Below are 26,154 nucleotides of genomic sequence, written 5' to 3'. Positions count from 1 at the left end.
ATGCCTTTCTGAGATAAAAGGCATTAATTATTTCTGACAGGGTCAAAATATGTTGCAAGTTATCATTAAAAAAATGGTAATTTTTCACTTACTGTTGAAATCAAGTCTGCATGACTGAATGTCGCACGTCATGTATTTAAATGTACCGCTGTAGCTCCCCATATCTGATGGCCAGAGATGCCAAAACATCACCGATGTTAAAATTGTGATCCTTCTTTTCAAATCCCTCCATGGCCTCACCTCTCTAACGCTATAATTGCCTCCAGCCCCACAGCCCTCTGGGATACCTGTGCTCCTCTAATTCTGGCCTCTTTAGCATCCCCAATTTTAATTGCTCCACCATTGTTGGTCGTGTTTTCAGCTACCTAGTTCCTAAACACTTGAATCCCCTCCCGAAACCTCTCTGTCTCTCCACCCACCTGCTTCCTCCTTCAAGACACTCCTTAAAACCTTTGAACAATCTATTGGCCATCTGTCTTAATCTCCTGGTATAGCTTGCTGTCATTTTTTAGTTTTATAATGTCATTGTGAAGTAGCTTGGCACCTTTTATCACCTCAAAGGTGCTATGTGATATAAGTTGCTGCTGTTGATTTCCAATGCCTCCTTCTCTGCACTTGTAAGTTGGAAAATGCGTAGAAGGCCGCTTCCAGCTCACTCCTTTGTTTTCCATGCTCCCTTCCCCTGCAATGGAGGATGGAACAGGATGAGTGCAATGACATGTGTCACCTGATGGATGGAGTGCCTTTGTGTGAGGCTGACTGTGAGGGAGAGGTATAAAACTGCACAAGGATGCAGGTGGGTGGGAGGGCATGCGATGGTTAGATAGGCGGGGCTGTGGGGATGTGCATAAAATGAGAAGGATGGGTGGGGCACGCCAGCTAAGTGGGTGTAAGGGATGAGTTTGAGGATGAAATCGGCTTGAGATGGCGGAGTAAAGGGTGATATGCACAACAAAATGGAGGTGAATGTATAACTGTACTCACCCCTATGACCTGCATGCCATTAAACTACTTCCTGTGCTAATTTCAAGAGACGGGCACTACAGTCCTGTTGCTGACCTCCTCTGCCTTCATGGTGTCAGTAGTGTGTTTCTTCCTCATATTTCTGGGGAATAGTGCCTCTGTAACTCCTCCTACCCCCAGTAGCACATTAAGGAAGTTGCTAAAGCTGGGGGCAGTGTTGAACATTCTGATTCCATACTGAGAGCTCTTTCTTTGTTCTTCTAAATCCCAACTCCTCCAAATTCCATTTTTGGATTAGCTTTTCCAATACTGGAAATACTGGAATCACATCATGTGGGTCTTCACAATGCCTGTCTGCTGCTGATTGGATGGGAAACCTGGAAGTTGACTGGAGGTGGCTGTGTTAAGAAGCGACAGACAAACATGCTGAACGTACTCTGGTTTTCCACCCAACATCGGACACCCCCACTACCAAAGCACCTCCAAATAAATATTGGGGTCACTGTCTCTACAATTGCATTTACTTGCCATAGAGGGAGTGAAATGGAGGTTCGCCAGGCTAATTCCTGAGATGGTGGGATTGTCTTATGAGGTGAAATTGAGGAAACTGGGCCTGTATTCTCTAGAGTTCTGAAGAATGAGAGATGATCTCATTGAGACTTACAAAATCCTGCAGGGGGTGAGAGGGTGGATGCAGGAAAGATGATTCCCCTGGCTGGTGAGTCTAGAACCAGGGGGCACAGCCTTAGAATAAGGAGTAGGTCATTTAAGACTGAGATGAGGAGGAATTTCTTCACTCAGAGGGTGCTGAATCTCTGGAATTCTCTAGCCCATAGGACTGTGGATGCTCAGTCATTGAGTGTGTTCAGGACTGAGATTTCTGGAAACTAATGACATCAAGGGATATGGAGATAGTGCAGGAAGGTGGCGAACAGGTAGATGATCAGCCATGATCTAATCGAATGGCAGAGCAGGCTTGACAGACCGAATGGCCTACTCCTGTTCCTATGATCCTATGTTCCTATGATTGTCAGTACACCTATCTTTAATGTTCCTAACCTCCTCTTTTTCCTTATCATTCTTTAGTTTCTCCCCTAGCTCCTGCCATTCTGCTCCAAATTCATTGTTTCTACCTCCTGTTTCCTTGATATTCTTCCCACTCAGGAAAGAGTTGCCAACCTTCCAGTATTGTCCTCGAACCTCCAGAAATTAAAGATTAATTCCATGGATACTTCTGTGAGCAACCGGGATAAAAACCCACGAGGGAAATGAAAACAAACCTGTTTGCGTTTTTGTTTTTCTTTGAAAATGTTCATTTATTAGTTACAAAAAAATAATGCAAATGGTGAAAAATGAATGTTTGACCACCAGTCAAGAGTCATCCAATCAGGTAACAAAGAGTTTATTAATTTTCTAGCCAGTGTGGGAAGGCAGTGGCCTCCAAGGATAGACGTCTTAGGCAACTGATCACAGGAGTGGATGGATGGATGGTTGGAGGTGGGCAGTCCTGTGATGAAACATCCAGGATGGTTGGAGGTGGGCAGTCCTGTGATGAAACATCCAGGATGGTTGGAGGTGGGCAGTCCTGTGATGAAACATCCAGGAATATGTCGAATCAGAGTCAGCAACTCTACCAAATAACTTCAGCTGGCTTCCATGATTGCCAACACTATAAATTGGTCTCTTTGCTCAGGGAGTGACTTCAACCATCCATTCTTTCCAATTGTTACTCTATCCTGAGTAGATTTGCAATGATTTATGTTGGCGTATGTTTACGATGATTTGTACTGAGGTATATTTATGATGACCCCTGCTGGGGTATATTTATGATGACCCCTGCTGGGGTATATTTACGATGATTCTTGTTAGTGTACATTTATGATGAGCTGTGTTGGGATTTACTTACAATGATTCATGTAGGGGTATACTAATGAAAACTCATGTTGGGGTATATTTACAATGATTTGTGTTCTGGTATATTTATGGTGAGTCACGTTGGGGTATATTTACGTTGATTTTTGTTGGTGTATATTTACAATGATTTGTGTCGGTGTGTATTTACGATGATTTGTGTCAAGGTATATTTATGATTATACATGTTGGAATTTATTTACAAGGTTTTGTGTTGAGGTATATTTAAAGGGCAGAATTTTACCCTTGGCAGGGATGTTCGGCGGGGACGGGCAGGGACAGTTGGGAAGCTGACCGCCGGCTGCGATCGGCAGCGCACTACAATTTTACACGGATGGGCCAATTAAGGCCCGCTCAGCGTGAGGCGTGGCCTTTGAATGAGCGCAAAGGGAGGGCGGTGGCTTAATGTCCAGCAGGTCCAATGGCGACCTGGCGGCTGATTCAGACGTAGCCTCGGCAGCCCCTGGAAGGCTGCCACTGAAGGACGCGGAAGTCCTGTGCATGGATACCATAGCAAGTGGACACGGCAGGCGGGAGGGCAGGTCGGTGGGGCAGTCGGACCCACGTTTCTCAGATGAGTGCCTTGCTGTCCTCCTGGAGGAGGTGGCAGTGGGGTGAAAAACCCTTGTCCTGAGGGACGGGAGGAGGAGCCCCCCCACCTCACCAAAAAGGTCTGGGAGGAGCTGGCAGCCAGGGTCAGCAGCCACGACGTGGTGAGACGCATGTGGGTCCAGTGCTGAAAGCACTTTAACAAGCTCCTGCGATCAGGAAGGTTGAGTGCCGTGTTGGTATGGGTTACTCTGCAGAAAAGTTAACAGCTGCCCATCCCCCCCATGGACCTCAGAGGTGTTAGAGTGTGAGTGGCAAATGTCACTGAGGCCGGAGCTGGCCAAGGGGGTGAGCCCTGGCTGCTTGGACTGAGCGCCTTGTGGCTCCAGGGTCACGAATCGGCTGAGCCCTGCAAGGTGCTCCTCAGGTGGGATTGGCCAGGCTGCAATGGTGCTGCAGGTAGAGAGTGGACTCATCAACGCTCCTCTGCCCTTTCAGGAGAAAACATTCCATAACAATGCAGAGAGGTCATGGACTGGCGCAGGACCCCACACCTCCTCATCCTCATACGCTACGAGCAGGAGGCCCTGGAGCTGGAGGGGCTCCATGCACCTCAGTCAAGTGGCCGTGGAGAGGTTGGGGTGCCAGAGGGAGGTAAAAGTGCAGTGCACTGAGGTGACATTGTGGCTTTTTGCAACCATTGCAGTGTAGTGTGTATATTGATGTGAGCCTCGAACCTGGAATGCCCATTGATAGTGGAAAGACGAGGGCACCATGATGCAGGTCTCTATCTCATCAGGGTGCCAGGCATGCACACTCACAGCTTAATGACTTAAACTAATGACATGTCCTTCTTCCCCATTTTAGGCTCACCAGCAGCCCTTCATTGTGAGGAGCCTGAAGGCCCACCCCTGACCCCTGAGGACCACTGTACTCACCACACACCAGCATCACACCCTCTCTGTCAAGCAGGTATTAGCACAGATACCAGCACCTCGGTGGGCATAAGATCAGCGGCTAGTATCGCGGTGCACATTGGTGAGGGCACTTCACGCTCACTTGAGGTGCAGGCAGAGGCAGAGAGTGCCCAGGACGCCAGCGGCCGGAGGGCAGCTGAGGACCAGGAACATGCTCAGTCGGTGTCTGATGATGAGCCTCTGGAGTCGTCCCTGAGGCAACAGATGCTGGATGTCCAGCAGGGTGTGCGGGAGGATCTGGAGGAGATACATGAGGAATGTGTGCCATGGTGTCCATTGTGGAGGAGTCCATGCAGAGCAGGGTAATGCAATGACCCTCATGGCCGAGTGCACTGCCCCTTCCATGGAGAGAGTGGCGACTCTCATGGAGAAGCTCCTCCAGGGACTCAATCAGGGGTTCCTGGGGATGCACTCGGACCTGCAAGCCCTTGTACTAGCAATGACCTCAGGAAGTCAGTGTCAGTGTGGGAGATGGATTGGGCACCCAATATCCCAGTTAGGTGCCCATCCATCAATGGTGTGCAGGGGGGTCCAGATCAACCTCACGGTGACGCATGAGCTGCCTGCCGTCTCTGTGGGCTCCTCTCAGGGCACTCAGGTTGATGGCAGCAGTTACTTTGCCCTCCTGCCAGTGACCATGGCATCTGATGAGGCTGTGGTGACTGGGGAGATGCCAGCCGTGGCACTGGCTGCTCCCTCCCAGGTGGGGCCAGCACAGGCTCCACGTGCCAGAGGATGCCCGCCAAGGCCATCCAGGCCAACAGGACAGCAGAGTCAGCAGGCTGTCTCCAATGCCGGTGCCAGCGAGGAGGAAGCACCTAGACGTAGCTCTCGCAAAAAAATCTTAAAGCACCTTAAACATAACACGGCCTGATTACGGATGATATTTGTTTCCCCCATTTTTCTGTTATTTTTTTAATGGTGTGATGGAAAACACCTGCCAATGTTAATTTCTGCAATGTTTGTCACTCAGCAGTAAATGAGATTTATCTTTGCAACTGTCCTCTGGATGCTTGCTTTGTTCTGTGGGTGCAGGGTGGGCCTTGATGTTATGATGGACGTGTGACTCCTTAAATTTTATTGCAATGGAACATAGTGCATGTTGTTAACCAAAGAACTGGTCCTGTCAGGCATCGAGTATGGAGCTTGCAGCCCTGGCATATGGTGGTGGTTCTTATTTGGTAGGCTAGCTGAAGGAGCGCTGGATTAAAGCATCCCAGCTGTCCCTGCCTCCCTGGAGGTTGCCCAGGTCTGCGTCTATCCCCTCAGCTTTCTCCTGACCATGCTCGTCCACGGACTCACTGCTGGACTCATCGTCTGCTGCCAGAGCAGCTGCGTCAAGACCTTCTTCCTCCACTGTGTCCCCCCTTTCCAGCGCCAGATTGTGCAACCACTGTCAGTGACACACAATCTGGGGGTTATTGCGGCCCCTGAATGGTCCAGTCATCCGAAGCGCATCTTGAGAAGATCGATGGTTCTCTCTACCACATCACTTGTGGAGGTGTGGCTCCTATTGTACCGCTGCTCAGCCTCTGTTCTTGGATGGCGGAGAGGCGTCATGAGCCACCTTTTGAGGAGATAGCCCTTGTCACCCAGCAGCCAGCCATCCAGTCAGGCTGGAGCACTGAAGAGCCCCGGTACCTGGGAGTGTCTGAGGGTGTAGGCATCATGGGAGCTGGCAGGGTACCTTGCACAGACTTGTAAAATCTGCATCCTGTGATCACAAACTATCTGCACATTCATGGAGTGGAAGCCCTTCCTGTTGACGAAGGCACCTGGCTCACCCACTGGCGCCTTGATGGCCACATGTGTGCAGTCGATGGCACCCTGGACACGGGGGAAGCCAGCAATCGCTGCACAGCCTCTGGCTCGCTCTGCCTGGTTGGCCTTGTCCATATGGTAGTGAATGAAAGTCAATACCCGCCTGAACAGAGCTTCTGTCACCAGTTTGATGTAACTGTGGACAGCTGATTGGGAGACTCCACACACATACCCCACTGAGCCCTGGAAAGAGCCGGAGGCATAGAAGTTGAGGGCCACTGTGACCTTCAGAGCCACTGGCATGGGGTGTCCACCCATACAGTCAGAGCTGATCTCAGAGCCAATCCTCTGACAGATGGAGGTCACGGTCTCCCTTGAGAGACGGAGCCTCCTTCAACATTGCACCTCAGACATATTGAGGTAGCTGCATTGCCACCTGTAGCAGGATAGTGGTGCCTTCTGCGGCCCCTTCCGCCTTGGCCTTCCTGATGGCCCTGGGCTCCTTGTGCCTGCGCCTCTCCTCCTACAGGTCACTCCCCTGGAGGCTGAATAGGGACACCTGGCCACGTCCCCCTTCTGGACCTCTGTTCCTCATCAGAGGAGGTGCCTCCACCAGAGATCAACATCCCCGTTACCAGGGTAAGGGAAGGCTGTCTGATGCCTGGAAGGCCCCATGTGGTGTGAATCCTTCCGGGGGCCTGGAAGACAACACTGAGTCCTGAACTGAAGCCTCTGAATGCTCTGAATGCAACTCTGAAGTGAAATGAAGCTGTTCACAGAAGCAAGCAGCAGCAAGTGATTTCCAAACTACTCACTATTCACTTTGTGGAGCCCACTGACCCCTCTTATCCCGCCTGTGGATGAGGTTTTGCAAAATGTGGCCTGCCCGCCTGCCCATTTTGCCCATGAGACAGCCTGAAAATCACATGTGCTACATAATCTCGGAGACAATTAGGCTCTCAAGGGCCTTAACTGGCCACTTAATTAATGGTGGGCGCGTCTCCCTCTTCATTGCGTGCCCGCCTAGCGAAGCACTGCAAGAGTGTGCATTGATGTCGGGACGCTCGTCCGACGGCAACGCGCTTTATTTCACACACGGGCGTGTTGGGACCGCACCCGCACGCCAAGGGTAAAATTCTGCCCAAAATGATTCATGTTGGAGTATATTTACGATGGCTTATGTTGTGGTATATTTAAATGATTTTTGTTGGGATATATTTACAGTGATTTTTATTGGGGTATATTTACAATGATTCATGCTGAGGCAATATATACAATGATTTTTATTTGGGGCTATTTACAGTGATTTGTTTTGGATATATATATATAATGATTTTAGTTGGCGTATATTGACAGTGATTTTTATTGGGGTACATTTACAATTATTCATGTTGGGGTACATATACAATGATTTTTGTTGGTGTATATTTACAACAATTCATGTTGGGGTACATATACAATGATTTTTGTTAGTGTATATTTACAATGATTCATGTTGGGGTATATTTACAATGATTTTTGTTAGTGTACATTTACAATGATTCATGTTGGGGTATATTTACAATGATTTTTGTTAGTGTATATTTACAATGATTCATGTTGGGGTATATTTACAATGATAAAAGCAAAATACTGCGGATGCTGGAAATCTGAAACAAAAGAGAAAATGCTGGAAAAACTCAGCAGGTCTGACAACATCTGTGGAGAGAAAAAAAACAGAGTTAACATTTCGAGTCCATATGAGTCTTCTTCAGATCTAAAGAGATGTATAAATGTAATGAAATTTATACTGTTTATGGGAGTGGAGCAGATGAAGCTGGATAGGTGGAGTCAATGCAGAGATTTCCAGAGATATCATAGACAAAAAGACGAAGGGGTGTTAATGATAATGATATTAGCTAAAGGAGGTGCTGATGGTGGCATTAAAGTCAGAGAATGGAATGTGATAATGGCAGGACAAGGGTAAGCACTCTGGAAAGAACAACATGAACAAGTGACAGGTGGTCCTTGTGGGGGTGGGGTGGGGGGGATGATGGTGGGAGAAAGGATTGGAAATAGGATAAAAGGTGGGGATAAAACAATGAATAAAAATGAAAATAAATAAAAATGAAAATAAGTGGATAAAAAATAAAAATGAAAAAATGAAAAAATAAATATTAAGAAATGAGAATGAATATTGAAAAAGGGATAAAAAGGGGTGAGGATGGAGGAGACAGTTCATGATCTGAAGTTATTGAACTCAATGTTAAGTCCGGAGGGCTGTAAAGTGCCTAATCGGAAGATGAGGTGCTGTTCCTCCAGTTTGCGTTGAGCTTCACTGGAGCAATGCAGCAGGCCAAGGATGGACATGTGGGCATGAGAGCAGGATGGGGTGTTGAAATAACAAGCAACAGGAAGGTCTGGGTAATGTTTACGGACAGACCTAAGGTGTTCTCAGCCAGCAGTCACCCAGCCTGCGTTTGGTCTCTCCAATGTAGAGGAGTCCACACTGGGAGCAGCGAATGCAGTAGACTAAATTGAAGGGGGTGCAAGTGGAGCGCTGCTTCATCTGAAAGGAGTGTTTGGGCCCTTGGACGGTGGGGAGGGAGGAGGTAAAGGGACAGGTGTTGCATCTTCTGTGATTGCATAGGAAGGTGCTGTTGGAGGGAAAGGAGGAGTTAGGGGTGATGGAGGAATGGACCAGGGTATCCTGGAGGGAACAGTCCTCATGGAATGCCGATGGGGGGTGGTGAAGGGAAGATGTATTTGGTGGTGGCATCATGCTGGAATGCAGAGGCTGGTGGGGTGAAAAGTGAGGACAAGGGGGACCCTATCACGGTTCTGGGAGGGAGAGGATGGTGTGAGGGCAGAGGAGCGGGAGATGGGTCGGACACAGTTGAGGGCCCTGTCAACCACATTGGGTGGGAAACCTCAGTTAAGGAAGAAGGGAGACATGTCAGAAGTGCCATTTTGGAAAGTGGCATCATTGGAACAGATGCGATGGAGGCGAAGGAAGTGAGAAAATGGGATGGAATCCTTACAGAAAGCAGGGTATGAAGAGCTGTAGTCGAGGTAGCTGTGGGAGTCGGTGGGCTTGTAGTGAATGTTGGTGGACAGTCTATTACCAGAAATTGAGGCAGAGAGGTCAAGGAAGGGAAGGGATGTGTCAGAGATGGACCATGTGAAGGTGATGGAGGGGTGGAAATTGGAAGTAAAATTGATACATTTTTCCAGGTCCAGACGGGGTATATTTACAATGAGTTGTGTTGGTGTATATTTACAATGATTTTCGTCGGGGTATATTTACAATGACTCATGTTGGGGTATGTTTGCAATGATTTTTGTTGTGATGTATTTACAATGGTTCATGTTGGTGTATATTTACACTGATTTGTGTTGGTGTATATTTACAATGATTCATGGTGGAGTATATTTACAATGGTTTTTGTTGGTGTATATTTACAATGATTCGTGTTGGGGTATATTGACTGACTATCCAACTGAAGGAGGTGATAACAGCTATGCTTCCACTCACAGCCACACTTTCCAGCTGTTGTGAGAATAGTTCATTCTTACAATCAAAAGCACCAATCTAAGGCTGTTTTCCCTTCTCCCTACTGCCAGGGTAACATGGCCAATTCTAGCTCCCATACTGCTGCCCTGACTGAGATTAACTAACAGCACAGTGCCAGGATTGAAGCTTGGGTTTTGCTGTTCTAGACGACTCAGTCTGTGCCTTTAGCATCTGCACCAAAAGACAAGCAGCCTCTGCTTTCTACTGACAAACCAACAGGGCACAGTGTCACTGGATACGTGAAAGGATTTTGCATTAAGAGCTCAAACTGGCAATTCTTAGTAACTTGCGTCTGCATTTATTCTGCAGAAGGTAGAAGGTTGCTACCAACTGAAGAGGGAAATACGACATTTCGTACTCAAAACACCGGCACAAAATCAGAACCACGATGGAAAAAAAGGTAAGCCTGCTGCTATTGTAATACTGATATTTTGTTTGTGAAGGATAGGTACTATATGATAATAAATACTTGCAAAAGGTCTGAGCCTTACAATGGGAGGACTTGGCAGGATTAGAAATGGTTATTCAGCCTATCAAAATCTGATCCCTCTGCTTCCCATTCTACTTTCAACGTCCAATGATCTTTGTCCTACATCCCCTTGGTAGATTTTTATTCCAAGTATTGCTCCTTGGCGAAGGCAGGTGTGATAGATAATTTCAACTGCGATGCAGTAAGGGTCTATTTGTGCTGTGTTGAACTTCACCCCATTTTGAGGCACAGGGACTCATTACTTTGTCACTGGCGAGTTGAGGGAACCGTGCTGGTGGCCCCTCTCGGCAGTTCCAAGAGTGTGAGAGGTTTAGCTGATTTCTGCTTACCCAGCCAGCAAATTGAGCTGAGGAGGTGGGGAGAGAGGTAATAGAGGTGGGAGTGGAGGTCACAGGTTGTTCCAGCAACCATCAAAAAAACCTGAAAATTCCTTGGGCTATCTCTCTGAGCAGCCGCCAGTGGCTCCTTAAAGGAGCACGAAAGTTCACCGAAAGCCTAGTACAGCTTTCAGTGTCCGCTGGCTCAGTTAGCAGCACTCTCACCTCTCAGTCAGAAGGCCATGGGTTCTAGTTCCAATCCAGTGACTTGGACCACGTTGACACACCTGTGCATTACTGAGGGAGTGCTGCACTGTCAGAGATGGTGCCTTTTGGATGAGAAATTAAACTGAGGCACAGTCTGCCCTCTCAAGTGGATGTAAAACATCCCATGGAACACTTAAAGAAGAGCAGGGTAGTTATCCTTGGAATACTGGCCAATATTTACCGCTAGAAAAGATTATCTGGTCATTAGCATTTGCTTTTTGTGGGACCTTACTTAACATAGATTGGCTGCTGCGTTTTGTACGTTGCAGCAGTGACTATGCTTCAGAAGTACTTCATTGGCTTTAAAGTGCGCTGTGATGTCATGAAAGGTGTTATATAAATGGAAGTCATTCTTGAAACTGAAAATTGTAATCAGGGTCAGAGCAGGATTACGAATACTTGGGACCTGGGCACCAGGTGTCAGTGTGGCATTGGTATAGATTTTGTCTGAATGGGTTGAATGTTCTTCATTGGGGAAGAATGTAGTGAGGACTGTTAAGTACCAGTGTTCTGTCTCAGCTGTCAGGCTAGGGGTATGAGAAGCCCTGTGGAAGCTCTGAAATATGATTAAACCCCTCAAATCTCCATCTGCAACCTCTGGGGCGGCCCACTTCTCCTGCCGTTCCCTCTCCTTCCCTGGGCCTTCGTTCTCTAATGACGACTGCCGCTCTCTCTCTCCCAAGTGCAACATCATGAATAACAGATCACTGAGGTGCATATCACTCCTATCTGGGCCACAGTGCAGGAAGCCCCCTTACAGACCTGACCAATGATCCCTCTAAGCTTTGCAAAAGCATGACTGTGCAGCGACCAGGAACGTACCCATGCAGAGATAAAGCAGACCACACACAAACACCCCTTTTAAGAGGAGCACACGCTCGGTCACATGGCAATCTTAAAGGGATCACATGGCATAACAAGTAGGCTGTGCACAGCAAACAGAAACAATCAGCTTGAGAACTGAACCTCTGAACATTTCACAAGCTAACGTTGAGGATGTGGTTTGAACCCACACGTGCAAAGCACAATGGATTAGCAGTCCATCATCTTAACCTCTCGGGCACCTTGTCCCCTACCTGAGGTAAATTATTGCTTCATGTAGGATTTGAAACAATGACCGTTGATTAAGCTTAAGAGTCCCATTATCTACCACCTGATCCAGGCAAACTATGGCCCTGGGATTAAGAACCTCATTATCTGCACGGTGAGCCATCCAGGCTATAAAGCTGACTGTACTTGTTATTTCCAGGCGATCTCCATTCCAAGTATTAACCAAGCCTGAGCCTACTTAGCTTGTGAATCAAAGAAGATCAGGCATTTTCAGGCTAGTATGGCTGTAGGCCGATTGGATCTCGGCTTGAGCAGTCCAATGGTGTGCTCCAGAAAGATCCCGGTCATCCCCTGGTTTTGAGGATATGAAGGCACTGGAGAAGGTGCAAAATTATTCACAAGGGCGATAACAGAATTAATTCATATAAAAGTAGCCAGGCCAACCTTCACATGTTTATCCCTTCCTGAAGGTAGGCCGAAGGATGTGGGATGTATCTAGCCATCATCAATCTATTTCTCCCGAGTGCTCAAGCCAGTGACAAATCCAGCTTCAGTCACCATTTCTCATCTCTCCCTTCCTGGCTCAGATTCCTGACAGGAAATTGCAAAGTGTTTTTTTTTTGGAACAATTCATTACATTAAAAGTGCTATCTATATGTCCTGAATTTTACCTTTGGGAGGGGTCAGGAAACAGGGCCCTTGACCGCGATCGGCCGCTGACTGCGATTTCGCACTGGCTGGCCAATTACCATCCAGCCAGCGTAAAACGCGCGCTGAAAAGCTCAGCGCTGTCAGGGTGGGGTGGGAAGAGGACAAGCAATGATGTTTCCGTGGGCACAGGTGAGCGCTGCAAGGAAGCCCCCTGAAGGCAGACAGCTGCCTCAGGGAGCTGCCGACCTGAAGATACTTAAATAAAGGCTTAAGAAGCTGCAAAAAAAAAAATGTCCAAGCATCACAATCAATCACCTGAACATATAGCTGATAAAAATTGCTGTCCAGATATTTATTTTTATTATATTTCATAATGGAAATTTCACCTCGCCCTTGGATGAGGTTTGATGAAAAATGCAAAGGCCGCCTGGCTGATTCACCCGTCTGCCAGCCGTAAGGTTGGATTGGCCACGAAAAATCGGAGACAATTGCGCCATTATTGGGCTTAATTGCCCTCTTAATTGTAAGTGGGCGTGCTCCCGACTTTTACGTGCACCCGCCGAGCAAAATATCTCACAAGCACGCGATGACGTCGGGACGCTTGCCTGACATCTTCTCATGCAATTTTACACCCGATTGGATCGAGCACGCACCCACCCGTGGGACGTAAAGTTCAGCCCTACGATGGCATTCAAAAGAGCTAGCTCATTGTACTGTTTTGTAAACAAATAAAATAACGTTTGCCAATTTTCTGTATGAACGCTGACCCTTTAAGCTCTTTCTGTTTGTTCTTTTATTAAGTCTCTGCATTTTTACTTTTCCTCTCAGAATGAATCATCTTCACCACAGAAGCAGAGTGTCAAGAATCGCTCGAAATCCACTGATGAGGTTCTGCAAGCCAAGAAGGTTCTGCTGCATGAAACCTCTCCCGGTTCATTGAGAGCCTCTCTGTATAAATTCAGACAAAGACCAGTGCTTTTCATTATGGAAATTCAGATTTGTTTCTTTAGATGTTGTAGTTGAAAAGAGACAAACTAAAGTTTTTTTTTAAATTTATTTATTTATTTATTTATTTATTTTCTCAGCAATTTTCTTCCTCTCATCAGCTAAGTTTGCTGACTCTCGCTGGGATACCATTCCACATGTGTCAACGCAGGCTGCTGCCTCACCCAAGCAACCATTCTTCATATGTGAACCTGTACCGGAGGATGTCTGATTGCAGAAGGAATCTCATACCTTCATCAATCTGTCCTCATCTCACATGTATTCTCACATGCACTTACCAAAGGGGATGGGTTGGGATGAACAGCAACACCAGCTCTGGCCCAAAGTCACCAGGAACACTGGCTGTGAATTGGGCCAGGGTGACCGACAGGTGGACTGGCTGTTAATTCTGGTTATTGGTCCATAGTAACAGAAACACTGGCTGTGAGTTGCCATTATTGGCCGAGGGTAACAGGAACACTAGGAGAATGTTCTCATCATAAGCCCAGTGGACTACTTGCTGTAATTTCCTATCATTGTCCCAGGGTCGCAAAGAACGCTGGCTGTGAGTTTCCGTCATTGATCAAATGTAATAGGAACACTGGCTGCGAGTTTCTATCATTGGTCAAATGTAACAGGAACACTGGCTGTGAGATTACGTCATTGGTCAAATGTAACAGGAACACTGGCTGCGAGTTTCTATCATTGGTCAAATGTAACAGGAACACTGGCTGTGAGATTACGTCATTGGTCAAATGTAACAGGAACACTGGCTGTGAGTTTCTGTCATTGGTCAAATGTAACGGGAACACTGGCTGTGAGTTTCTGGCATTGGTCCAGAGCTCTAAGGCTAATTCTCACTCACTCACTTTTCCAGAACCACTTTATCCAATTCAGGGGCACAGGGAGTCGGAGCCTATCCCAACAGGCAACAGAAGTTAGGCGGGGCACACCCAAGACAGAACGCCAGTCCATCACAGGGTGCATGCACAGGGTGAGGGGCAATTTACCATAGCCACTTCACCTAACCAACATGTCTTTGGGTGGTGGGAGGAAACCTGAGCAACCGATGGAAACCCACGCTGCCATGGGGAGAACCTGCAAACTCCACACAGGCAGGCACCCGAGGCCAGAATCGAACCCGGTCCTGGGAGCTGTGAGGCAGCAGCCCCATGGCCAATTGTACCAATAGTTGGGGGTCGATGGTGGTATTGTCGCTGGACTAGTAATCCAGAGACACAGGGTAATACTCTGGGGACCTGAGTTTGAATCCTGTCACAGCAGATGGTGGAATTTGAATTCACTAAAAAATAATCTGGAATTGAAAGTCTAATGATGACCATGAAACCATTGTTGATTGTTGTAAAAACCCACCTGGTTCACTAATGTACTTTAGGGAAGGAAATCTGCTGTCCTTACCTGGTCTGGCCTACAAGTGACTCCAGACCCACAGCAATGTGGTTGACTCTTAAATGCCCTATGAAATGGCCCAGCAAGCCACTCAGTTGGCAGCTCACTATCACCTTCTTAAGGGCAGCTAGGATGGGCAATAAATGCTGGCCCAGCCAGCAAAACCCACATCCTGTGAATGAATTTTTAAAAAGTTAGTTTATGTATATAAAGAGCAACACTTTTTGTTAAAAATATTAAATTTTACTACAATTTTCCTACATTTTAATAGTAAATATTTTTCATTTGGTTACTATAACGAAAGCACTGGCAACTTCAGAGTATTTTGCAGCATTCATCTTATTTCAGTGCATTGTGGTACAGTCAGGGAGGATGGCTCCTTTAATAATTATCTATCTCAGTGGTTCAATGGTGTGCCACCAGTGGAACTAAATCATACTGTCCAGGAAAGCCCTGGGGCCAATCCATGGTCTGTGCTGAGCTAGCTGATTCGAGGGTGAGCAGTAATTGGGCCATCCCAATTAGATATGCTGATCCTGGGATTGGGTGCAGGTGGAGGCAATGGGATCAGCCATGGAAAGGCTTGCAAAGCCCATGTATGTGCACATTGTGGTGGAGTCTCTTCAGGGTCTGCCATGATGTACCTGCTGTGCAATGCTGCTGACACTCAGAGACAAGGCTCCCATCTGAAAAATGGTCACTTGAGTGAGGTTCCCAACACCATGGGCCCATACCCTAGCATAGGTGGGAACCCAGTTCAGAAGACGAGCTTATCTTATTCAATGGTTAATCTAAATCCATAGAATTCCCATGCTTTGGAATGATTTCAGCCAGTTTTATACATACAGCGATAAACGGCTTGATTAAAATAGCGAACAGTGAAATTAGTCAGCTTTCATTGTGAATACATTAGATTCTAAGTGGTAACAGCATCCTTAACCATTTGGAATGGATTTAGACACCTTTGCCCTCTGCAGTGCCTGGTTATAGAGCCATGGTAATGTGTAAAACCATCAGCAGCTTTCTCCCAAATCTGGGATTAGAAGTCCTCACAGGTGAAACACTGACACAAGAGGAAAACATGGGTCTTTGATCTTCCTGACACACGAACACATTTCTCATCTAATCGAACGTTTATCTTCAGTGATCAAGGAATAATTACTTTCATCTTTTCATTTGATAGGCTTTCCACACACCTCAGATATCCCTACCTGGCAGACAGGAATTGGAGAGATTGAAGGTAATTAATGTTTATGTGCTCTCCTGTTTGTTTGCCATTCTGATTGATAAAATTGCATAGAATTTGCAACACAGAATTGGGCCATTCGGCCCAACAGGTCAATGCAAGTGTTTATGCCCCACAAGAGCCCCCTTTCACTCTTTTCATCTAGTCCTATCAGCATAACCTTCTTATATGTTCAGTGTTATCCTTCAATTAGTACATCACAAACATTAGAGAATCATAGAATTACACAACATTGAAAGAGGCCATTTGGTCCATCGTGTCCATACTAGTTCTTTGAAAGAGCTATCCAATTAGTCCCACTCTATTATAGCCCTGTATCGGACAAACCTTAAATAAACATGAGGAATTGTAATGTGATCTGCATCCTTGCAAGTTTCCAGCTCAATTCAATAAGAGTGGGTAATGAGGAGCAAAACAATCAGATCCAGAAATAATTCATTAACTTGATTCTGTAAGCAATGAGGCAAGTGGACTGCAGGCGCAGGTCAATGGAGATTCCATTCTGTTTTTGTTTATTCATTTCATTCTGAGGATACCTGCTTCGCTGGCAAGGTCAGCATTTTATTGTTCATCCCTAGTGGTAGGGGTGGGCCTACTTTCTGAGCCACTATAATCTATGTGTAAAGACACTGTCAGGGTGCTGTTGGGTAGGGAGCCCCAGCATTTGACCCTACAACAATGAAGGATTGGCAGATATATGCTCAAGCTGAGATGCTGTGCAACTTGAAGGGGATTTTCTTCATGTAGAGTGCAAAATAATTATCCCAGGAGGATTTTTGTGACTTTCTTGATCTTCCACTGTAACTTGGGGGGGAGTTTTGGAGATTAGATAGCCAACATCTTACAATACAATAAAAACACAACCACCTTTGATCTGCATTATTGTCCCTCAGCTAATACTAACCAATACTTCATCTGGTGTTTTTTGCAGGTTAGCCAAGCCCTATTTTGATGATCTCTTAATGTTGCCCATTATAATCCATAGATTATAGTCAGTGATCATTTCTCCAGCATTTGCGCTGATTTTACATCAAATATATAGCAGCAGATCAGGAGAATCCTTGCAGAAATTCATGGTGCATGAGATCAAGTAACCATAATAGAGAGAATATGCTGAGCAAAACAGTAAACAGCATACTGATCAGAAAGGAGATCTAGGGATTATAGTGGAAACATTAAGAGATCATCAAAACAGGGCTTGGCTGACCTGCATAAAACACCAGGGTCAGAATTTTTAGCTCGTCAGACAGGCACGTGTCTGACCGGAACGAGTGTAAAATGACATGCCATAACGTTGGGTGAGCATCACACCGTCATTGCGCACTCGCGCGATATTTCGGTCAATGGGCACACGCAGGAGTCGGCAGCGCGCCAGTCGACAATTAAAAGACCTATTAAGGCCATTAACAATATAATTGAATTGAATTTTTCGCTTCCTGTCCAACCTTATGGTTGGCGGGCAGGAGAAAAGGCCAAGCGGCCTTTACATTTTTTGTGAAACCTCATCCACGGGCGGGATGAAGTTTCGATCTGTTATTAAAAATATTTCATACTAGTTTCCAACATGCCCCTGCTCTTGTGGCAGAGTCACATGAGGGCACATGTTTTTTAACACTTTGAAATTCTTTATTTTTTTATATCTTCATCTCCCTGAGGCAGCTCTGTGTCTCAGGGAACCTTTCCAGCGTGCCCTCACGTGCATGTGCGAACTTGCGCTCTTGCCCTCCTCCTTCCACCCCCACGCAAGCAGCGCTGAGTGCTGAAGCACGCATCTCACACTGGGCGGGCCTTAATAGGCCCACCAGCGTGAAATTGCGGTCCAGCCCCAATCGCGGGCGACGGTCGGCTTAACGACCGCTCCGGCCCACCCCCGCTGAGCCTGCCCGACAAGGGAAAAATTCTGCTCCAGATGAAGTATTAGTTTGTATTAGCTAAGGAACAATAATGCAGATCAAAGGAGGTTGTGTTTTTGTTGCACTGTAAGATGTTGGCTATCTAATCCTAGGAAGGTATATCTAACAGAGATAAAGAACGGACAGGCCAATCCAGATCTCAGGAAGTTTGAGTCATGAGACAAGATTAAGTAATTTGGCCTTGATTTCTGAAGAAAGATGGAGAGTTTAATGTGACTTCAATGAAATTTGCAACATTATGAACCAAATTGATAAGATTGATCCAGGCAAATTGTGCACTGTTGCAGTTGTTTCACCAGGCCGCTTTGTTAAAAAGAAAACACATAAACTTCAGCAGTAAGTGACAAAGTCAGGTGGAACACTTTCATCTAAAGCATAGTAGAGTTGGATAAGGATATTAAGGAGCAGTTAAAAAGGCAGCATAAATGGGCACAAGAGATAGTTATTTCTGTGACAGAAAGGAATGCAAAAACAGATAAACAGGGTTGAGATGTGTAAAAGGGACAGGTTTATTGGGCCACTTTCTAAAATCTCATGTCCTTACATATATATGCATGTAGAAACATTGCTTTGCATGGTTGGACAGAGATGCGTAACTAGGAGTATAATTTAGCAATGCGAGCTGAATAAATACCAGTTTGAAATAACTAGAGCCCTTAATGCATACTGTTTTACATTCACTGTATATGGGCAGATATAATTACCCATTCTTCACCTAACTTATATTCTGATGTCATCAATGATATTTGTCAAGAACTGCAAGATTACCTCAGCACTTTTATACTTCCTTTTTACAGGCATTTGAAAACATTTCAAAAAGCGGAATTTGCTGCTACCACAATGTTGGAGAAAATTATATCAGTCCCAAGATGAACAACTTTTTTTTCTCTTTTCTTTATTTATTCATGGGAGGTGTTCTTACTTATTACGAACTCTAATTTCCCTTGAGAAGGTGGTGGTGAGCTGCCTTCCTAAACTGCTACAGTCCATCTGATGTAGTACACCCACTGTTCTGTTAGGGAGGGAGTTCCAGGATTTTTAACCAGCAACAGCCAAGGAATGGCGATATATTTCCAAGTCAGTTATGCAACTTGCAACAGAACTTGCAGTTGCGAGTGTTCTCATGCGCCCACTCTTCTTGCTCTTTTAGATGATAGATGTCACAATTTTGGGAGGTGCTGTTGAAGGAGCCTTGGTGAGTTGCTGCAGTGCATTTTGTAGACAGTACACATTGCTGCCACTGTGTGTCAGTGGTGGAGGGATTGAATGTTTAAGGTGGCAGATGGAGTACCAATCAAGCGGGCTGCTTTGTCCTGGATGGTTTTGGGCTGTTTGAGTGTTGTTGGAGCTGCTCTCATCCAGGAAAGTGGAAAATATTCCATCACACTCCTGACTTGTGTTTTGTAGGTTATGGAAAGTCTTTGGGAGGTAGGAGTGAGTTGTTCTCTACAGAATTTCCAGCCCCTGACTCATTCTTGTAGCCACAGTAATTATGAGGCTGGTCTGAGTTTCCAGTCAATGGTGATACCCAGGATCATCGTTCATTGATCAATGTGAAAAACAATTCAGGAAAAATAAACAGATTATGTAAGCTATCATATATCATAACCAAAAGAAGCAGCTAAACTCCATTCTGCAGCAATCAAATCCTCACATTGACATGTCAAAAATTGTCATTTGGTAGTGCAAGACTTGAGTGTTGCTGAATGTCAAAAATTCATGACTAGAATTTTTTTGAGGGAAAGAATATGGCAGATCGAGGGATGATGGCCATTAAGAAAGACTTGCATTTATATAGCAGCATTCATGACCTCAGGGCACCTCAAAGTGCTTTATGGTCAATGAAGTACTTTGTAAAGTACAGTTATTATAATAGAGGTGATGCCAATTTGCACACAGCAAAGCTCAACATATAGCAATGGGATAATGGGATAAGCTATCTGTTTTTGTGACGTTGGTCGAAAACCAGCCTGACCATAAACATGGGGAAGTGTCATCCTCGGGTCAAATCAGCAGAGAGGCAGACACGGAGCTATTCCATCTGCTGCAGGGACACCTGCAGCTACCATGCAGCATAGGGCTCGCACATCCAAGGCAGCTGTTGCTACACCTCCTTGCAGGCAGGATGAAATGCTGGACTACAGCGTTGGTGCTCTCTGGTGGAACAATATGGCAATGATTCATGTAGCACCTCCTCCACCTCAGTGGTCATCAAACAGGAGGTGAGGTGCTGGGCTTCACTCTCGCTGATGTACAGTCAGAGCCCTTTCCCTTCATTTTTTTTGCTTATTGTTTCTTAGTCCCGACAGTGTACTTTCTGCCTTCAATAAAAGCAATACAGTCCATACTACTCGGTGTTAATGCGATTTGCCTACTATAAGCATTGACTGGTAAAACCAGCATAGCCCTAGATGTCCTCTAGTGAATTTGGAGTGTATTGTTAAAAGTTACAAAGTAGATCCAAGTATGTTAATGGTAGCAGCATTTGCTGGAGGTTGATTAAAATAAATTCTAAAAAAAAAGCGATGATGGCACTTAAGTTATTTTAAATTGCAGACCCATACATAGCCTCTGATATTTGATAGAAAGCAAAATACTGTGGATGCTGGAAATCTGAAATAAAAATAGAAAATGCTGGAAAAGCTCAGCAGGAGAGTCATAGGGACTCAGGGTGTTAACTCTGTTTCTCTCTCCACGGATGCTGACAGGCCTGCAGGGGAGGATTTTCCCCTCGTCGGGCAGGCACGGTGGGCGGACCCGGAACTGGCCGCGCAATGGTCTGCCGCCCGCGATCGGACCTGACCCGAATTTCACGCCGACAGGCCAATTAAGCACAGAGCTGCCTCAGGGAGCTGAAGATTTCTAACATTAAAAATAAAGATTTTAAAATTAAGGTAAAGATGTCCCCTCATCTGTCACATGAGCAGGGACATGTTAAAAATGAGATTTAAAAGTTTTTATTTTAGTTTTAATTAACATCGGAAACATCATCCCGCCCGTGAATAAGGTTTCCTCAAAAACCCAAAGGCCGCTTGGCCTATTCGCCCGCCCGTCAACCGTAAGGTCGGACGGGCAGAGAAAAATTCACTTTAATTAATTTATTAACGGGCAGCCCTCTGAATTGGCAGTGGGCACACTGTCGGCTCCCGTGCGTGCCCACCGACTGAAATATCGCGTGAGTGTGCGATGCCATCGGGACGCTCACCCGATATCATTGCGCGCTATTTCATGCTTGTGCGTGTTGGGCACATGCCTGAACGCCAAACTGAAAATCCAGCCCGCTGGGTTTTTCCAGCATTTTCCGTTTTTATCTCTGATTTTTGATGTTGGTTCAAAGTGAGGCTCAATTCTACTGCCTTCTGTCTCAGAGGGACAAGTGCTACTAACTAAGCCAAGTTAACACTTAAATAGGAAACAGTGAGGTCTCAATTACAATCACTGTCCATGGATTACATTGCTGTGTCTCATGGTGTACTGCTTTTGGCTCTTTGCAGGAATCTTGCGAGACCACTGAAAGTGCAGAGCTCCTTTCTGCCACAGAAGATGAAGAAGCATTGGTTGAGAAGATTCAGAATTGAAGGGAGAACCTCATTATCACTGATCCATTACATCAAGCATTTGTTCTTTCTCTGACTGGGGATCCAGGCAATTGCATTGAATTACGTGTAACTAAGCCACCAGTCAGTAAGCAACAGGAGATTCAACTCCTGTCAACCAAGGGTTACTTATCACAACGTACCTAGCTGCCCATGTCAATAAACATGGTTGTTATCAATTGTCTTGTCAATGCTGCAAGCAATGTTCCTGTCAGCCTATTGTGTTCATGGGTAACTGTATGCATATATTGAAGTTTTGTTTTAGTGGGTGACTGAATGAGCTGTTGAACAAACCTAAAGCTACTACTTGGACAAGTAATACTACATGTTCTGTTGTATGAATGGGGTTGCATGCTGAAACATATAGAGTTATACAGCACAGAAACAGGCCCTTCAGCCCATCGTGTCTGTGCCAGCCATCAAACACCTATCTATTCTAATCCTGTAGCCCTGCCTGCTATGGCATTTCAAGTGCCCATTTAAATACTTCTTAAATGTTGTGAGGGCTCCTGCCTCCAGCACCTCCTCAACTTGCGTATCACAAATTATCACCTCATATTTTAGTTTTCTTTGTCCAAGCAATGGAATAACCATCAATAACGTTCTTCATTTTGTAGCTCAAGGGAGTAATTTTCAACTTTGTGTGCCCAGGGGAGATTCCCACTCGCTGTAAGTGATGTTTAGAATTTCCTGGACCACTGTTCGTGAGTTTAGTTTAAATGTTTAGCAAACCGTACTCAATATGATCCAGAGTTTTAATTCTGCATTCTCGGTGGATTAGGATCTCCTCCAGGCACATGAGGTCAGAAAATACCCCTAGAATGTAGATGAATAAACTTGTATAAAGATCTCCTCACTTTTGCATTTCATTGTTACATTCTGGATAACATAGTCAAACGTCCAATTATCTCCATTCTGATTAGCTGCTGAAGTTTTGTGGGACAGCGCTTTTTCTTATTTGTTTTTCATTTTTCTTGATGGTTAACTCGATATATATATTTTTTCTCATTTCTTTGATACTGTTTTCATTCTGTGCCTCAGCTGTTGCTACACTATATGGATAAAACTAAGAATTGGAGGATGGCTGATGATCTCACCAAATTAGTGGGCCCAGGCCCAGACCCTCCACTATGACATATAAAGGAGATCCCATTCTAATTTGATGTCTGCACTTTATAATGTAGCCCTTCATTCATAAAACATAAATAATTTTGGTGTGGTTTTCGCAATGGTCCTTTATAGTCTGTAAGTGTTGTTGAAATAATGGAATATTTTGGGTGATTTTCTTATGGAAATGACAATGTGCAAGTGTCTATGTGTTGTCAATATTGTATCCAATCCATTGAACTGTATTTAATGACATTGATGCCCACTTTCCATGGAGGGATTGAAGACAGATTATGAAGGTTCACCTCGGGCACTGCAAGTGAGGGGAGTTGCCTGTAGGAGGAACTACCTGGGCAATGTAAGTCAAAAGACTGGTGCTCCATCTATGAAGCTAGATAGATGAAAAATTCGAAGGTAGGCCTATGAGTTCCTCAGTGCCACTCCTTGACTGTAAGGAGCTGATCAGGGAATCAGCTTTCTGGGATCTTCCTTGTGCATGAAACAGAAACAATAGGGCATGATTTCATGTGAATTATAATATGTGTCACACCATATTCTCGGGAACATGTAATGGGATCAGCAGCAGACAACCTGTGTTTATACAAACTAGTCCTATTAAACTTGTTTCCTGGTATTATGGCTGACTTGGTTCCTGAATTTCCAGTCTTTTCTACATCTCCTTGCCATAGTATTGAACTTGCATTTTCAGATAATAACCTCTCAACTAATTTTTGAGTTGATGGAGTCTAGAACAAGTGGCTGACCATCATTTTAAAATTAGAGCTAAATCATTTAGAAATATAAATGGGAAGCACCTTTTCACAAAAGAATGGTGGAAATATGCAGCATTCACCAATGAGACAGTAGCACTGAAAACAGATATCTCTAACAGAAAAGCAAAGTACTGTGGATGATGGAAATCTGAAATAAAAATTCTGGAAATACTCAACAGGTCGGACAGCATCTGTGAAGAGAAACAGAGTTAATGGACAGAAGTTTGTAACCCACCCACATTGGGAATGGGGGGAAGTGGGGCCCAAAAATTACGAGGTCAGCCAGAGTGCCGTCTTCCTGACCCTGTTCCTGAAATTGGCCATTTTGGCCCCCATGGCTTCAGGGTCTGGGAAAGGTCACCACCCTCTTGAGCTGGACTGACAATTAGGCTCGCCAAGATAAAAGCAAAATACTGTGGGTGCTGGGAATCTGAAATAAAAACTTTTTAAAATGCTGGAAGCACTCAGCAGATCTGGCAACTCCTGTGGAGAGAAACAGTTAACATTTCCGGTGAATGGCCTTTCATCGGTTCTTAGCTTTCAGTAACCTTTACCGAAAGGGGTTGGTGTATAAGAGTAAGGAAGTATTGCTGCAATTATCTGGGGCTTTGGCGAGATAACACCTGGAACACTACAGTTTTGGTCTCCTTATCTAAGGAAGGATATACTTGTCTTAAAGAGGATGCAACAAAAGTTCGCTGGATTGATGAGAGGGTCTCCAATAAGGATTGAGCAGAATGGGCCTATACTCTTTGGAGTTTAGAAGAATGAGAGATTATCTCATTGAAATGTATAAAACCTTTAGCGGTCTTGACAGGGACCGATGCTGAAAGGTTGTTTTCCCTGCCTGCAGAGTCTAGAACTAATTAGATTTAATTCTAAATCAAAGCAGTTTATTTTTACAAGCTATAGTCTTAACTTATGTCATTCTCATCACACTCACTGTGTTCTCACTCCTCATTAATTACTATTTACAAAATACAAATTTATTTGACAATAAGAATAAGAGGGCAGACATTTAGGACTAAGATAAGGATACATTTCTTCACTTTGGATCTTTGGGATTCCCTACCCAGAGGGCTGTGGATGTTCAGTCATTGAGATTGTTTAAGACTGAGATCGATATTGACCACAAGGGAATCAAGGGATTGTGGGATAGGTTGGGAAAGTGGAGTTGAGATAGAAGATTGTAATAGAAGGATCAGGTGCCTAAAAGGTTAACATGAGACTCAGCACAGTACCACCCACAAGGTGATATAAGAAGGCACATGATCTAGAGCTGGGGCCAGTCTAGAGATGAGCAGCAATATGTAAGGACCTAGTATGGAGTCCTCTCCATACCTATTGTAAATATGTACATAGTTAAGTATTGTTAATAAAGATTTCCTTGTAACTTATACAATACTGCTTCATGGTGTCCAAGCAGTATCCTTCAAGGGTAGCAATAGCAGAATATCATAGTAACAGTGGTAGGATACATCAAAGACCTGCAATGAACTTAATGAATAGTGGAGCAGACTCAAGTGGCTGTATGGCCTATTCCAGCTCCTATTTCTTACAATTTTACATGAACACTAAATAAGGTGTCAATGCTGTATTGTGCAGGGGGTTAAATGAGGGAGGTGGCGATGTGGTGGTAATGTCATTGGACTAGTAATTCAGAGGCCCGGGCTAATACTAGGGGCAGAGGTTCCAATCCCACCACAACAACTGGTGGAATTTAAAATTCAACAAATAAATTTGGAATATTAAGTTAGTCTCAGTAATAGTGACTAGGAAACGCTCATCAATTGTCATAAAAACCCATCTGATTCACTGACAGCTATTTGTGGCATGAGGGCCTGAAAGGCTGCTCAACTGGGAAAGGCCTTATAGCCAAGTCCAATTCTCTCGTCACTCACCATCAGCATATATACACCTTCCAAGCACAGTCTTTGAATAGTGATGCGGAGGGAGAGTGCTGGTTGATTTTCTTTTCTCTTGTTGCCCGAGTCCAAACAACAGCCACTAGCTGAGACCAGCTGACTCAGCACAGGCTCAGGATCAAACCCGTAATGGGTGGAACCTCATAGGAACTGTGTCTCCAAGCTCCTCATTGGGGCTGCAAGAGGATAGGGCTCTGTGCCAGGTGCACTGTTTCCTAAAAAGGCCTTCTTGTGATAGAGGTAATGACTGCCTTATAGACACTCATAAAACACACAGGTATCTGTGCGTGAGCAGAGTAATTTTAACAGTCTCTAATTAGAAGACATTTTGGCTCAGGATGGTGGAAATTTGTAAAGAAGATGCATTCCGGGAATGTAGATGATTGCAATGCCCTTGGGTCGAGAATGTTTTGGATACAGCTAAATGAAGCCAGTTAATTAGTAATTTGTCCTCTTATGGTCATTTACCCAGCCATTCAAAGTAGCTCATTTCGCAGGCATGGAAAAAAGAAATGCATTTATTTACTCTGCCTTTTCATGCTCATCAAGGTGAGGAACTTCAGTGCTGGGGAATGGAAGACATTCTGTTTTGGATGCCTGGTGTCAGCAGATAGCATTCCTAGAATTAGATTGAATTTTACAGCACAGAAAGAGACCATTTGGCCCAATTGGTCTATGCTCCACACAAGCCTCCTCCCGTGCGACCTTGTC

The 26,154-nt window shown here is 45.1% G+C and overlaps 1 long non-coding RNA gene across 1 annotated transcript in view; it reads left to right on the top strand.

Moving 5' to 3' along the window:
* Nucleotides 1-24,909, top strand: part of LOC144685238 (uncharacterized) — a 52,064-nt gene extending 27,155 nt beyond the window's left edge. Inside the window, exons 2-5 of the long non-coding RNA XR_013577677.1 lie at nt 10,024-10,114; nt 13,318-13,395; nt 16,067-16,123; nt 21,537-24,909. This is a non-coding gene — a long non-coding RNA (uncharacterized LOC144685238). The remainder of the gene's footprint in view (nt 1-10,023; nt 10,115-13,317; nt 13,396-16,066; nt 16,124-21,536) is intronic.
* Nucleotides 24,910-26,154: the final 1,245 nt, after the last annotated feature.

This window comes from Cetorhinus maximus, chromosome 10 (genome assembly GCF_964194155.1).
Source record: "Cetorhinus maximus chromosome 10, sCetMax3.hap1.1, whole genome shotgun sequence".
NCBI lineage: Eukaryota > Metazoa > Chordata > Chondrichthyes > Lamniformes > Cetorhinidae > Cetorhinus > Cetorhinus maximus.
This window is presented reverse-complemented; position numbering and strand designations above follow the sequence as displayed.